This window comes from Panthera pardus, unplaced genomic scaffold, assembly GCF_024362965.1.
Source record: "Panthera pardus isolate Hobbes unplaced genomic scaffold, ASM2436296v1 HiC_scaffold_8, whole genome shotgun sequence".
In the NCBI taxonomy this organism is placed as follows: domain Eukaryota; kingdom Metazoa; phylum Chordata; class Mammalia; order Carnivora; family Felidae; genus Panthera; species Panthera pardus.
In genome coordinates this window covers 75,617,793-75,631,875 of record NW_026527013.1, presented here as the reverse complement: position 1 = coordinate 75,631,875, position 14,083 = coordinate 75,617,793, and the positions used below count along the sequence as shown (strand labels likewise).

Sequence of the window (14,083 nt, the reverse complement as noted above, 5' to 3'; positions counted from 1 at the left end):
CACTGGCCCCAGGGGAGCCACAGCCAGCGAAGGTGCCAGGTTATTTCTCCTTCCAAGGGCAGCAGATTCAGACTCACTTGGTTTAAGACATTCTGGTGGTGACAGTATCACATGTCATGTGACTGGTGGGTGTGTCAGACCTGGACCCGTGTCACACGTGCACCATGTTTCCCGATGTCACAAGAACCCCATGAGAGCTGCACTAACACGGGAAGGGAGGGTGCTGGAGGGGTTAAGTGCTTGGACTCTGGACCCCAAGTGCCTGGGTTTAAATCTTGGGTCTATAGCTATTTGAATTCCCTGTGCCTAATTTTCTCATTTGTTAAATGGACTTACAGTGACACATCTCCTGGGGTTGTGTGGATGCGATGAGTTAATTGTGCTGGGCACACACAAGTCCTCAAAAGCATTAGAATCTACTGTTAGCAGCTCTAGTTTAGAAATAATAGAGAACACATCCTCACATACACACACACACACACACACACGCAAATTATGTGCTGAGATTTACATGCAATACTGTAGTGCCATTTACAATCCCAAATTAACTCAAATGCCCAATAAGAAAGCAAAAAAATAAACTAAATGATGTTGTATGATGGATTATTATGCATTTACCAAAAAGTGTATATTGGTAAAGGAATGGAAAATTAATCAGAGACTGTCACCGAAGGGGCTGGCTGGCTCAGTCTTGATCTTGGGGTCATGAGCTGGAGCCCCACGTTGGGTGTAGAGATTACTTAAATAAATAAAAACTTAAAAAAAAAAAAGAAAGTGCTGTTGAAGAAGTATTCATGGCAGGACCATACTAAAATTGTTAGATTATACCTTCACATGGTTCCAAAAACCAAAACACTTTAAACATCAAACTAGGAAATCTTGCTTCAACCACTGTCTCTACCTCCTCACCTCTTTCAGGGTCACAGTTTTGTTTCTTGGGGATCTTTCCAGTTTTAATGTATACAAATATGAATTTACATACAAAATTAATAAATGCATACAGATCTAATGTTCTTCCTTCTAACTCACAGGCAGAACACAATTTACATTATTCTGCACTTCTCACTTACACATCCTTGGGCCCTTTCTATGTCAGTATACAGGGACACTTAGCGGCACAGTATTTCGCTAGTGAATGTTTACCTTATAAAATACTTTCTAAGATCAGTACCCTGTGATCGACCAATGGATTATTTCCTACCATTTGCTATTTTAAAATATGCTAAATTGGGGCGCCTCAGTGGCTCAGTCCATTGAGGTCTGAATTCCGCCCAGGTCATGATCTCACGGTTCCTGGGTTCGAGCCCCGTGTCGGGCTCTGTGCTTACAGCTCAGAGCCTGGATCCTGCTTAGGATTCTGTATGTGTGTGTGTCTCAAAAATAAATAATAAAAAAATTAAAATATGCTGAAATTATAGTATTGTTTTATGTCACTTTGGACATGTGTACTGGTCATTTTGATAGTTATTGGTGTCTTACCATCATGTGAGTACCACAGTGTAGGTGAATGTCAGAACAGTACAGTCAAACATCAGGATTTTGCTAATCTGACAGGTGAAAAATAATATTGCGTCATGGTTTTAATTTGTTTTTCTCTCATAAGTATAGCCATCTTTTCATATATTGAGTTTATTTACATTTCTTTTTTTTGTGCAATATTTGCCCACTCCTTTGACTATGATTTTTACTGAGTAATAACACTAAGAAATATGACACTCACTTATATTTGTGTGTTTATTTCTACAAGCATGAGTGTAAAACAAAATGTTCAATATATGGTAGGTGGGTGAAGAAATAAGTGATTGGTCATTTTTTTCCTTTTCTAGTGAATCCTTTTAAAGTAAAAGTTTTGACATATTAGAATAAAACAATGCCTCATTTAAAATCGGGAAGGATTTTGTGTTTATTTACAATCAGCTTCAGTTTCTGTGAAACAGGTGCTTTTGGAGACTAAGTGGAGGTGGAAACAGCACAAGACCCACCAAATACAAAAAAGGAGGAAATTTAATTTTCATCCATTCCTTCATTTTCAGGGATTTCATTAGGCCTCTTTAGATCAAATACCTGGGCCTCTGCTTAGAGATCTGGAACTGTTTCTGTGTGTGGAAAGCACAGAGGCAAAGGGAAAACTAGCAAATGACCCAGAGCCGTGTGGGCTGATTTCAGGGCCTGGCACTCTTAGCCAGGGTCCCCTGTGGCTTCCAATCCCCTCCCTTCCCCAACCCGACCTGGACCTGGGCAGCCCTGGAGTGCAGACAGGGGGAGGGCCGTGGTGCAGGGGACAGTGTGGGGGGCAGGAGGGCACTGGTGCGGTGGTGGGGTTTTCTTTTCTCAGGCTTTTCTTGTCTATTTGCTCTGTCAAATGTGGTTGATTCGTGGAAAATGCTCGAAGTCAAACCGGCCCTTACTGGTTGGGGCTGTGCAAGGGGTAGTAGGTTTTGTCAGATAAAATAAGGGCAGTTAGACCACAGCCAAGTTTGCTCTTTTCCACAAGGCCACGGCTAATGAAAAGAAAATATCCATCTGCACACGCGTAGGACTGCTGTCAAACATATTCCTAGGCTGTGGTTGAGGGGTTCCCCTGTTTTATATCAAGTTCATTCCAAGTAGCTGCTTCATGAGTCGGGAATTGTATGGCCAGGACTGTTGAGACGCTGCACCTTCAGTCCAGTCTGATGCCTCTGTTCTGCGGGGAACAGCCCGCAGACTTCTAGTATCCCGAGCTCCTGTTTTATATCAAGTTCATTCCAGGTATCTGCTTCCTGAGTCGGGAATTGTATGGCCAGGACTGTTGAGATGCTGTGCCTTCACTGGCGCAGTAGGTTAAACGACAGACTCTTGATCTTGCTCAGGTCATGATCTCAAGGTTTGTAAGTTCTAGCCCTGCACTGGGCTGGGCGCTGATGGTGTGGATCCTGCGTGGGATTCTGTCTCTCCTCCTCTCTGGCCCTCCCCATGTGCTTGTGCTCTCTCTCTCTCTCTCTGTCTCTGTCTCTCTGCCTCTCTCTCTTTCAAAATAAATAAATAGACTTAAAAATTTTTAAACCATTTTAAGACCTCCAGAGATACACGTCTTTAATTGCCAAGAGTTCAGGTTCACAAAACTGTAATTGTAAAGTACAGTTTTACTTTTACTTCTTGTAGGAGGAAGACCTTTGGTTAACTCGTGGTAAACTATCAAAATGGATGTCCCTTCTGTACTACTGAAAAATTGTATACAGACTAAGAATTATTATCTACTGCTCCTCTTCCTCCACCTCTTTGCCAAGAAGTTGGCATGTATTTTTTTCAACCGCAAATAACTGTGAGCTTTGGCACAGTCTAATGTACCTAATTTTAAAAATCGCTGTACCCAGTGAATGAGACCAGTGGGGACTTCTTAATGTCAAAGATCCCAGATGGTTATTGTTGTGTGCACGGTGGCCAGAGAGCGCTGCTATAACCACTGTGGGTCATGCCTCATGAGTCTTATATTAATCATACATGTGACTCTGACATTTCACTCTAGAATGATTTCTTTATGAAATATCTCTGAGGAAATAATAAATAATACTTGCTTTCCATTATGTACCTTTCCCCCCTAAAAATAAGAGCAAAGTCTAAATGTCTGAGAGTAGAATAAAAAATTAAATAAGTGTTATATTTCCACAAAGTATGTTGCATCCACTAAAATTATATGTATATAGTTTAGAACAGCATGGGAAATGCAAATTTTATAGAGTAAAGGCAAATTTGTAATGAAAAAACGATATAGCATAGAATCATATTTATGATACTAAATACAGTAAACACATATGTGAAGATCAGAAAGATGAGAAGAAAATAATAACCAGATGACTTAAATCAGTTCTGGACATTCTAAAATATGTACAAAAAACTGACTTTATAATTTTTAAATTATAATTATTAAGACAGGGTGGAAATAATATTGTATGGCCACAATGATGTGAAATTTCACACAGAAAACTAGCAGGAGACAAATTGAACTGTCAGTACTAATGTGGCTATGGAATTTGAAGGACAGGTTCTTTGCTGTTCTGTGTACAGTTATTTTTTTTTAATTTTTTAATGTTTATTCATTTTTGAGAGACAGGGGTGAGTGGAGGGTGGGGGGCAGAGGGAGAGGGAGACACAGAATCCCAAGCAGGGTCCAGGCTCTGAGCCATCAACACAGAGCCTGAGGCAGAGCTCAAACTCATGAACCATGAGATCATGACTGAGCCGAAGTCAGACACTTAACCGACTGAGCCACCCAGGCACCCCTGTGTAGTTTTATATAAAGCATGCATTACTTTCACAATCAGGGAAGGGACAATGAAAGCGAGCAGTAGGAAGGGAAGGTAGCAGGTTAGGGATAGAACCTACTCACACACAAAAGAAACTGCTTGCCTCACTTTTGCTTTACTTTTTTCAGATAATACACCTCAAATAGGACATTTCTTCTCCTGAGAATGTCTGCCTGCATTGTAGCCAGGAGCAAATCTGATGCAGGAACATGAATAGCAGACAAGATTATGTTCCACTTCTTAACCTCATAAATGTCACACATTTGAGGTTAAAGTTGTGGCAAAATAAATAGATCAAGGTATAGCTGTTGGAAGGTTTCAGTTTCCAGCATGTTAAACTGCTGTAAATCTTAGAGACACTGAGGCAGATTAAATGCCTTCTCAATTTGAAATGAGTCTCAGGAGGATGGTCATACCAAGTCTTCATGTTTCTGGGGTTCCTTTCCACATGTCAGGCTAATGGCATTTGAGCCACATGCCCTGTAATTATTTGGGCATCCTAATTGAAGACAAACTTTTATTTTTTTATTTTTAAATTTTTATTTGAGAGAGAGAGAAAAAGAGAGAACGTGAGGAGGGGAGAGGAGAAGAGGGAGGGAAAGAGAGAGAGAATCCTAAGCAGACTCCATGCTCAGCACAGAGCCTGACATGGGGCTCGATCCCACGACCCTGGGATCATGACCTGAGCTGAAATCAAGGGTCAGATGTTCAACCGGCTGAGCTGCCCAGGCGCCCCGAAGACAAACTTTTCATTAAAATATAATAATATGTATGCCTTGCATAATTTAAAAGTGAGATCTAGCAAGGGCTTCTGGCTCTGATCAAGTGAGGTTAACAAATCTTCTCCCTGAAAATCAATATAAAACTGTAGTAAACCAGTTAAACCAGCCCTTTCACCCTCAGGAAGTGTCCAAAGGCAGACAATAATCTGAGAAGTGCTTAGTTTTGAAAAGCTACAGAGTGCAGGGAACCACAGTCATGCTCTGGCCTGGAGTGGATCCCATTCTTCCCCCGCCTCCCAATACCCAGCTCTCTGAGCATGAAGATTCTTCCAGTTGGGACAGGCCATGAGGACTGGCAGCAAAATTACAGTGTAAGGGAGCTCGGATAATCTGGGGTGGCGAGTGATTTGAGGGTGAACTGACAGACTCAGTGGTGTGCAAGGAGGAAGGGCTAGAGGCTCTCCTGGTTTGAGATTATGGTCATGGCTGAGGCAATCACGTGCTTGGTTGAAGCTGCGTGTGCGCTTAGTGGAGACTCAAAGCCAGCCCAATACTCCTGGTTGACCCTGAGGCCATAGGCATATGCCGAGGCAATGTGAAGAGACTCAGCAAAGTGTATAAGCTGGGTAAGACTCAAAATTGCCTAAAGTATGAAGGGGCTACCCAATACATACAACATAAAGATTTGGCAGGGGATGGAAGTCTTCTTCAAAGTGCTTGACCACAACCCCTACCTGATCTTGGTTACAACTAGGCTATGTAGACACAGGGGTGATCTCCAGGAAGCTAAGCTTAGAAAGAAAATAACTTACAAAAGGAAACTGAGGAGAGTCATGAGCAGACACATGCCAGTTTGAGGGAGAAAGGATCAAGGTGCTGCAGAAGGGAGGGAGCCCCGGTTGTGGGGGAAGGTGAGAGAGAGCCGAACACACAGGAGAATGCCCAGGAGAACACTTCCCCAAAGCCATTGGCTGGGAAAATGAGAAGAAGTGATTTTCATGAATTTTTGCAATCAGTGGGGTTTAAAGACTGGAGGTTTACAGGTCCCTGGGCTTGGCTGGGATAGAACCCTGAGGGCATCGCCCTGCTCTTGGAGAGAAGGCAGGCAAACAATTCTGGGGCAGATGGTGCAATTCAAAGATCACCTAAGGCACATGGGGAGAGACTGTTGCTCTTCTTGGAGCACATCTGTGAGAGGTGGCATTTGCAGAGACACCTCTCTGGGGACAAAATAGCCCGTGGGCACCATTTCCCTCTCCTGCCTCTTGGCATAAGTGCAGAGACACCTGCTGGACACTGGCTGTTTAGCTTGCCCTGCTCCAAATCTTACCCCTCTGCGACTGCCCTCATGAATCAACCCTAAATCAGGCCCAGCCAGCACGGTGAGACTGTTTCCTAAGAACCAGTGCAAGCCCCCACCACACCAGGTTTCCTAAGTTTGGAGTCTTAAATGTCAGCAGGATTGGGTGGGATAGAGCCCAAAGTGCACTGCACTGCTCCAAGCAGGCAAGCAAACTGGAGGCAGACATCATTAAAAAAAAAGCAATCTGAAAACCACCCAGGATGCAGGAAGGGAAATTATTTGCTCTTCTGGGAGTATTTCTCTAAGAGCAAGCAACACGGAGACCCTTCTCTGAGGAAAATGGAGCTGGCTGCCACAATTTTCCTCCCCCACCCCTCAGCATAAACCAACTTCAATAAAGAGCACAGCCCCAAAACTGGCACATGGAACATTATCCAGAATAGATCACATACTAAGTCACAAATCAGGCCTAAACAACTACAAAAAGATTGAGATCATGCCATGCATATTTTTCTGACCACAACGCTGTGAAATTGAAGTCAACCACAAGACAAAATTTGGAAAGACCACAAATGCATGAAGGTTTAGCAACATACTACTAAAGGATGAATGGGTCAACCAGAAAATCAAAGAAGAAATAAAAAATATGTGGAAACAAATGAAAATGAAAACACAATGGTCTGAACCTTTGGGATGCAGTAAAAGCAGTTCTAAGGGGGAAGTTTATAGCAATACAGGCCTACCTCAAGAAGCAAGAACAATCTCAAATAAACAACCTAAACTTTCTAAAGGAGCTCTAATAAGAACAACAAATGAAACCTAAAGCCAGCACAAGAAGGGGGAATAATAATGATTAGAGCAGAAATATATGATATAGCAACTAAACAAAACCAGTAGAATAGGTCAATGAAACCAAGAGCTGGTTCTTTGAAAAACTTAATAAAATTGATAAAGCCCTAGTCACATTTGTCTAGGTAAAAAGAGTCAAAAAGTAAAAAGAAAGCACCCAAATAAATAAAAATCACAAATGAGAGAGAAGAAAAAACAACCGCCACCACAAAAATACAAATTTTAAGAGGATATTATGAGCAATTATATGCCAACAAACTGGGCAACTGGGAAGAAATGGATAAATTCCTAGAAACATATAAACTACCAAAGCTGAAACAGAAAGATATAAAAAACTTGAACAGACTGACAACCAAAAAAGAAATTGAATCAGTAGTCAGAAAACTCCTACCAAACAAAAGTCCAGGACCAGGCAAATTCTACCAAACATTTAAAGAAGAGTTCATACCTATTCTTCTCAAATATTCCAAAAAATAGAAATGGAAGGAAAACTTCCAAATTCATTTTACAAGGCCATTATTACCCTGATTCCAAAACCAGACAAAGACTCCACTAAAAAAAGAAAACTACAGGTTTTCTTTCTACACCTGCTGAACATGGATGAAAAATTCTCAACAAAACTATCAAATTGAATCCAACAGTACGTCAAAAGAATCATTCACCACAATCAAGTGGGATTTATTCCTGGGCTACAAGGGTGGTTCAATATTTATAAATAAATTAACGTGATACACCACTTTAATAAAAGAAAGGATCATAACCAAAGGATCATTTCAGTAGATGCGGTAAAAGCATTTGACAAAGTACAACACCCATTCATTATTAAACCCTCAACAAAGTAGGGATAGAGGGAACATATCCAACATTATAAAGGCTGCATATGAAAAACCCGTAGCTAATATCATCCTGAATGGGGACAAAACTGAGAGATTCATGTATGGTCAGGAAGAGAAGGATGTCCACCCTTACCACTGTTATTTAACATAGTATTGGAAATCCTGACCTCAGCAATCAGACAACAAAAAGAAATAAAAGGCATCCAAATCAGCCAAAAAGAAGTCAAACTTTCACTGTTTGCAGACTACATGATACTCTATATAGAAAACCCAAAGACTCCACCAAAAAGTTGCTAGAACTGTTACACAAATTCAGCAAAGTTGCAGGATACAAAATTAATCTACAGAAATCTGTTACATTTTTATATATCAATAATGAAGCAGAAGAAAGTGAAATAAAAGAAGCAATCCCATTTATAAATGCACCAAAACCATAAGATAGCTAGGAGTAACCTAAACAAAGAAGTCAAGGAACTGTACTCTGAAAAGTATAAAACACGGATGAAAGAAATTGAATAGGATACAAAGAAATGGAAAAACATTCCATGCTTACATATTGGAAGAACAAATATTGTTAAAATGTCTATACTACCCACAGCAATCTATACATTTAATACAATCCTATCAAAATATCACCAGTGTTTTTCACAGAGCTAGAACAAAGAATCCTAAATTGTATGGAACCACAAAAGGCCCCAAATTGCCAAAGCCATCTTGAAAAAGAAAAGCAAAGCTGGAGGTATCACGATTCTGGACTTCAATATTACAAAATTATAATCATCAAGACAGTATGGTACTGGCACAAAAACAGACACTTAAGTCAGTAGAACAGAATAGAGAACCCAGAAACTGACCCACAATTGTATGGTCAACTAATGTTCAACAATGCAGGAGAGAACATCCAATGAAAAACAGAAATTCTCTTCAATGAATGGTGTTCAGAAAACTGGACAGCACCATGCTAATAAATGAACCTGGACCACTTTCTTACACCATACACAATAATAAAATCAAAATGGATGAAAGACCTAAATGTGAGACAGGAAACCATCAAAATCTGAGAGGAGAACACAAGCAGTAACCTCTTTGACATCAGACATTGCTTTGACATAGCAACTTCTTATTAGATATGTCTTCTGAGGCAAGAGAAACAAAGCAAAAAATAAATTATTGGGACTTCCTCAAAATAAAAGACTTCTGCAGAGCGAAGGAAACAATCAACAAAACTAAAAGGCAGCCTTTGGCATGGGAGAAGTTATATGCAAATGACGTATCTAATAAAGGATTAGTATTCAAAATACATAAAGAGCTTATAAAATTGAACACCCCCAAAAATGTTCCAGTTAAAAATTGGGTAGAAAACATGAATAGACATTTTTTCCAAAGAAGACATCCAGATGTCTAACAGACACATGAAACGATGTTCCACATCACTCATCATCAGGGAAATACAAATCAAAACCACACTGAGATACCACCTCACACCTGTCAGAGTGGCTAAAATTAACAACACAGGAAACAACAGGTGTTGGTGAGGATGTGGAGAAAGAGAAACCCTCTTACACTGTTGGTTGGAATGCAAACTGATGCAGCCGCTCTCAAGAACAGTGTGGATATTCCTCACAAAATTAAAAATAGAACTACCCTACAACCCAGCTATTGTATTACTAAGCATTTACCAAAAGGATATGAAAATACTGATTTGAAGGGACACGTGCACCCTGATGTTTATAGCAGCAGTAACAACAATAGCCAAATTATATAAAGAGCCCAAAAGTCCATCGATTGATGAATGGATGAAGAAGATGTGGTATATATAATCAATAGAATACTACTTAGCTATAAAAAATAATGAAATCTTGTCATTTGCAAGGACCTGGATGGGGCTGGAGAGTATTATGCTGAGTAAAATAAGTCAGTCAGAGAAAAACAAATACCATATGATTTCACTCATATGTGGAATTTAAGAAACAAAACTGAGGAACATAGGGGGAAAAAAAGAAGACAGAGGAGCAAACTGGAAAACAGACTCCTAACTATAGAGAGAAAACTAAGGGTTACTGGAGGGGAGGTAGACAGGGGGATGGGTTAAATAGGTGATGGGGACTAAGGAGGGCACTTGTTGTGAGCACTGAATGTTGTACGTAAGTGATGAAAACACCTAATATTACACCTGAAACTAATATTACACTGCCTGTTAAGTAACTGGAATTTAAATAAAAATTTGGAGAAAGAAAAAAGTAAAGTATGACAACAATAAATTAACAAATAGCGATCTAAAAAAGGAGACAGAAATTACAAAAAAAGAACAGATATTTTTAAAAATCTGAAATGGAAAAGCATTACAACCAAAGTGAAATATTCACTAGGGGGCTTTAAAAGAATAATGCAGTCAGCAGAAGAAACAATCTTAATATCAGGGAACTTCCTCAACCTGATAAAGGGCATCTGTGAAAACCCATAGCTAACATCATACGTAATGTGGAAAGACTGAACACTTTTCCCTAAAGACCAGAAACAAGACAAAGATGTCTACTCTTGACACTTCTATTCAACATGGTATTAAAGGTAGACAGTGCACATAGGAAAAGGTAAACATATCTAACAGATTGCAAAGGAGAAGTTAAAATGTCTTTATCCACAGATAACATGCTTCTGTACATGGATAATCCCCTTAGAATCTACATGCACGCACACACACACACACACACACACACACACCCCAAAAGTAGAACTAATCAGCAAGGTTAGCATTGTCACATGGTACACATTCAATTTAAAAACATCAGTTGTATTTATATATACCAGCATGAAAAACTTGAAAATGAAATTAAGGAAACAGTTCCATTTACAATAGAACTGAAAAGAATAAGACATTTAGGAATTATTTCAACACAAGAAGAACAACACTCCTAGGCTAACAAGTTACAAAACAATGCAGGTAACAATGAAAGAATATCTAAGTAAATGCAGAGAAGGCCCATGTTCATGGATTAGGAGATTTAATATTGTCATGATGGCAATTCTTTCCAAGTTCATTAAAGCTTTGTGGGCACAAATTAACAGGCTCACCCTAAAATTACATCACACCCAATGGACTTTGGATACCCAAAATCATTTTGGAAAAAAAAAACACAGTTGCAGGACAGTTATATGGTCACCCTGCAGAAACAGTGGGAGAGAGGGGTGCACCCAAAATTTGACTTGCATGTTGAGAATGATGAAGCCACACACACACACACACACACACACACACGGTGTGAAAAGGTTTATTACTGTTGGTCCTTGGGACAGCAGCATGGACCTTTCAAGCAAGGCCTTATAGCACCTGATTTCAGAGCTCACAGAAGAATTAAGTTACCTACTTAAGCCAGCATGGTCCTGGTGCAGGGAGAGCTTACAGGTCACTAGAAGAGAATGGAGAGTCCAGAAATAAACCCTTAAAATGGTACAGCAACTTTGGGGAACTCTTCGGCAATAACTTAAAAAGTCAAACAGAACCTTGCCAAAACACCCAGCGAATCCTCGCTGAGGAATCTATCTAAGGAAAACAACCCATTTGTTCCCACAAGGACATGTATGTAAGTGTTCACATCAGGATTATTCATAATAGCCAATAATTGGCAACAATCCAAACATCCATCCACTGAGGAATAAACAAAACAATATATATGCATAAAATGGAATAGTATTGAGCCATATAAAGGAAGAGACGATTTATGCATATTAGAACATGATTGATGGTCAAGAACACCACACTAAGTAAAAGAAGCCACATGCAAAAAATTACATATTCTGTGATATTTATATTAATTGTCTAAAAAGAGCAAATTTTCAAGACAGAAAGAAGAACAGTGGTTTATCTAGGACGAGAAGTAGGAGGAAAGAGTAGCTGCATATAAAGAAATATTTTTGAATGATAAAAGTGCTCTACAATTATATTGTGATGTTGGTTTAAAAAGCATAAAGTTACTAAATATCATGCAGTTGCACATGTACACAAGAATTCATTTTATGCTATGTAAATTATACCTCACTAAAACCGTTTGCTTGTTTGTTTTCTTTTTTAATCAAGGTTAGGTAATATCCTGCACTATGATGCTTTAATACTTTTCAAAATTTTTATTAAAAAGAGGAAAAATTGTGTTTCAAGTCTATGGACCATACATAGACTCACTATATAATTGATCATCTAAGCAGGAACACTTCTGAGACATGAGAGGTGCCTGGGTGGCTCAGTCGGTTAAGCATCTGACTCTCGATTTCTGTTCAAGTTATCATCTCAGGGTTTGTGGGATCAAGCCCAGCGTCAGGCTCTGCACTGAAAGTGTGGTACGTGATTTGAGATTCTCTCTCTCTCAGCTATATTCATATTTATATTTAGTATATTGACACTAAAATTCAAGCCATTCCATTAAAAAGAAAAATACTAACATTTTAATTTTTGGTGACTCTGATTTCTTTCTCCCTTCTCATTCCTCCCTTCCACAGTTACAAATCTACTAAGTACCGGCACTGCCCTAGGTGCTGGGGAAGGAAAGTCAAGAGCAGGCGAGCAGCCCCAGATGCCCTCTTGTCCCCCAGGCGCCAATCAGCCCTGTGTCAGTCCCAGGGCAGCAGAAGCACAGACTCCTGTGTAGTTTTTAGCCATCGGCCTAATGAGTGAGCCATGCTTTAGAGGAGAATCTTCTTTTCTAGACATGTTCATTCCAACAATAAGTTTAATTTTAATTCTTTCCTAACTTGCATATTCAGACAATGAAAATATAATACAATAAAGTCACATTGAACCCTCCTTCTCTCCCAACTATTTACCTGCATTTTGTCTTGAACAAAGCAGCTACCTGAACACCCGGACCATGTTCCAGGCCCGCTCCATAATCCAATGAACTGGTCATGCTCCCAACCACCACTAGGTGGGGGTAGAAGTCACAGGCAGGAAGCCAATGGATTCAGGACTGGAAAGTTTGATGAAGAATGTCTAAGGTGTAACTCCTCCCATTATCATTATCCGGCTGTTCTGAACTTCTAATTGGGTAAAGATATCAGCACCAAGAACTTTTATGAGTCCTAGAAAAATAAAAGCTAGATAAAAGCATGAACAACAATGCGAACTCCCTTTTTTCAGAAGAATGACTCCTATGACATAAAAAAAACCTCAGTGAAATAACCCTCATAGCGAGGTAATGAAAAATTGAATACTTATATTGAGTATCTGCCACCTGAAAAAGAGATTGGCTCCTAGTTCATATCTGTATTTTGTCTGACCCCATGCTTAGATCCAACATAGTCCAGAGAATATCAAGTTAGGGTTTCTAATTAAGTAAATACATTAGTGCTGAGAACTTTTACTAGTGTTAGAAAAATAACAGCTGTGCAAAAGCACGGACAAAATTTGAACTGCCTTTATGCCAAAAGAATAAGTCCTATGACATACCAAAATATCTCCCCGAAGTAACCCTCATACTGAGGTAACGAGAGTTTGATATTTCTTTGACCTTCTGCTGACTAAGAAGAGAAATTCTGCCAATTCACATCTGTAGTTCATCTGACCCTATGCTTCCTGATTTAACCTGCTTTTAATATCAAATACGAATAGCCCAGGATATCAAGGTACTTCGAGTTCCAATGATTCACTATGTCACATTGCTGGGCCTTTGATCTTTCACATGCCTCTTTCTGCCTGGAATCTGCTTTACTATCCTGTGTGTGTGTGTGTTTCAAATAGTTACTAAGCTCAATGCGGGGAATGAAATAACGCAGTCTCTCTAACTCAAGTTTCCACCCCAGTGATAGAACGAGGCCAGGTCAAGGCTGAAGGCAGTGCAGCCCGCACAGGTGGGAGAAATGTCCTAGGAAATGCAGAGAATGTTCTCCCAGGAGCCAGAGGGTGGGGGTGCGGTGGGACAGCCTTCTCTCCCGTGCGTGGAGAGCAGGCCTGCAGAGGGGCAGTGTGACAAACAGAAAAAGCAAGCTGCCCGATGGCTTGATGGCTTGGGCTCACAACGTTTTCAGCAAAGCTAAGAAGAGAACACATGGAGACGGTACCAGGAGGTCGGACAACTGGGTAATGAGGTCAAAATGGTG

General features: G+C 40.0%; 1 gene segment (V, D, J or C); it reads right to left on the bottom strand.

Annotated features, from left to right (window-relative positions):
* Positions 1 to 14,083, bottom strand: part of LOC109268035 (T cell receptor gamma constant 1-like) — a 244,969-nt gene that overhangs the window by 90,075 nt on the left and 140,811 nt on the right.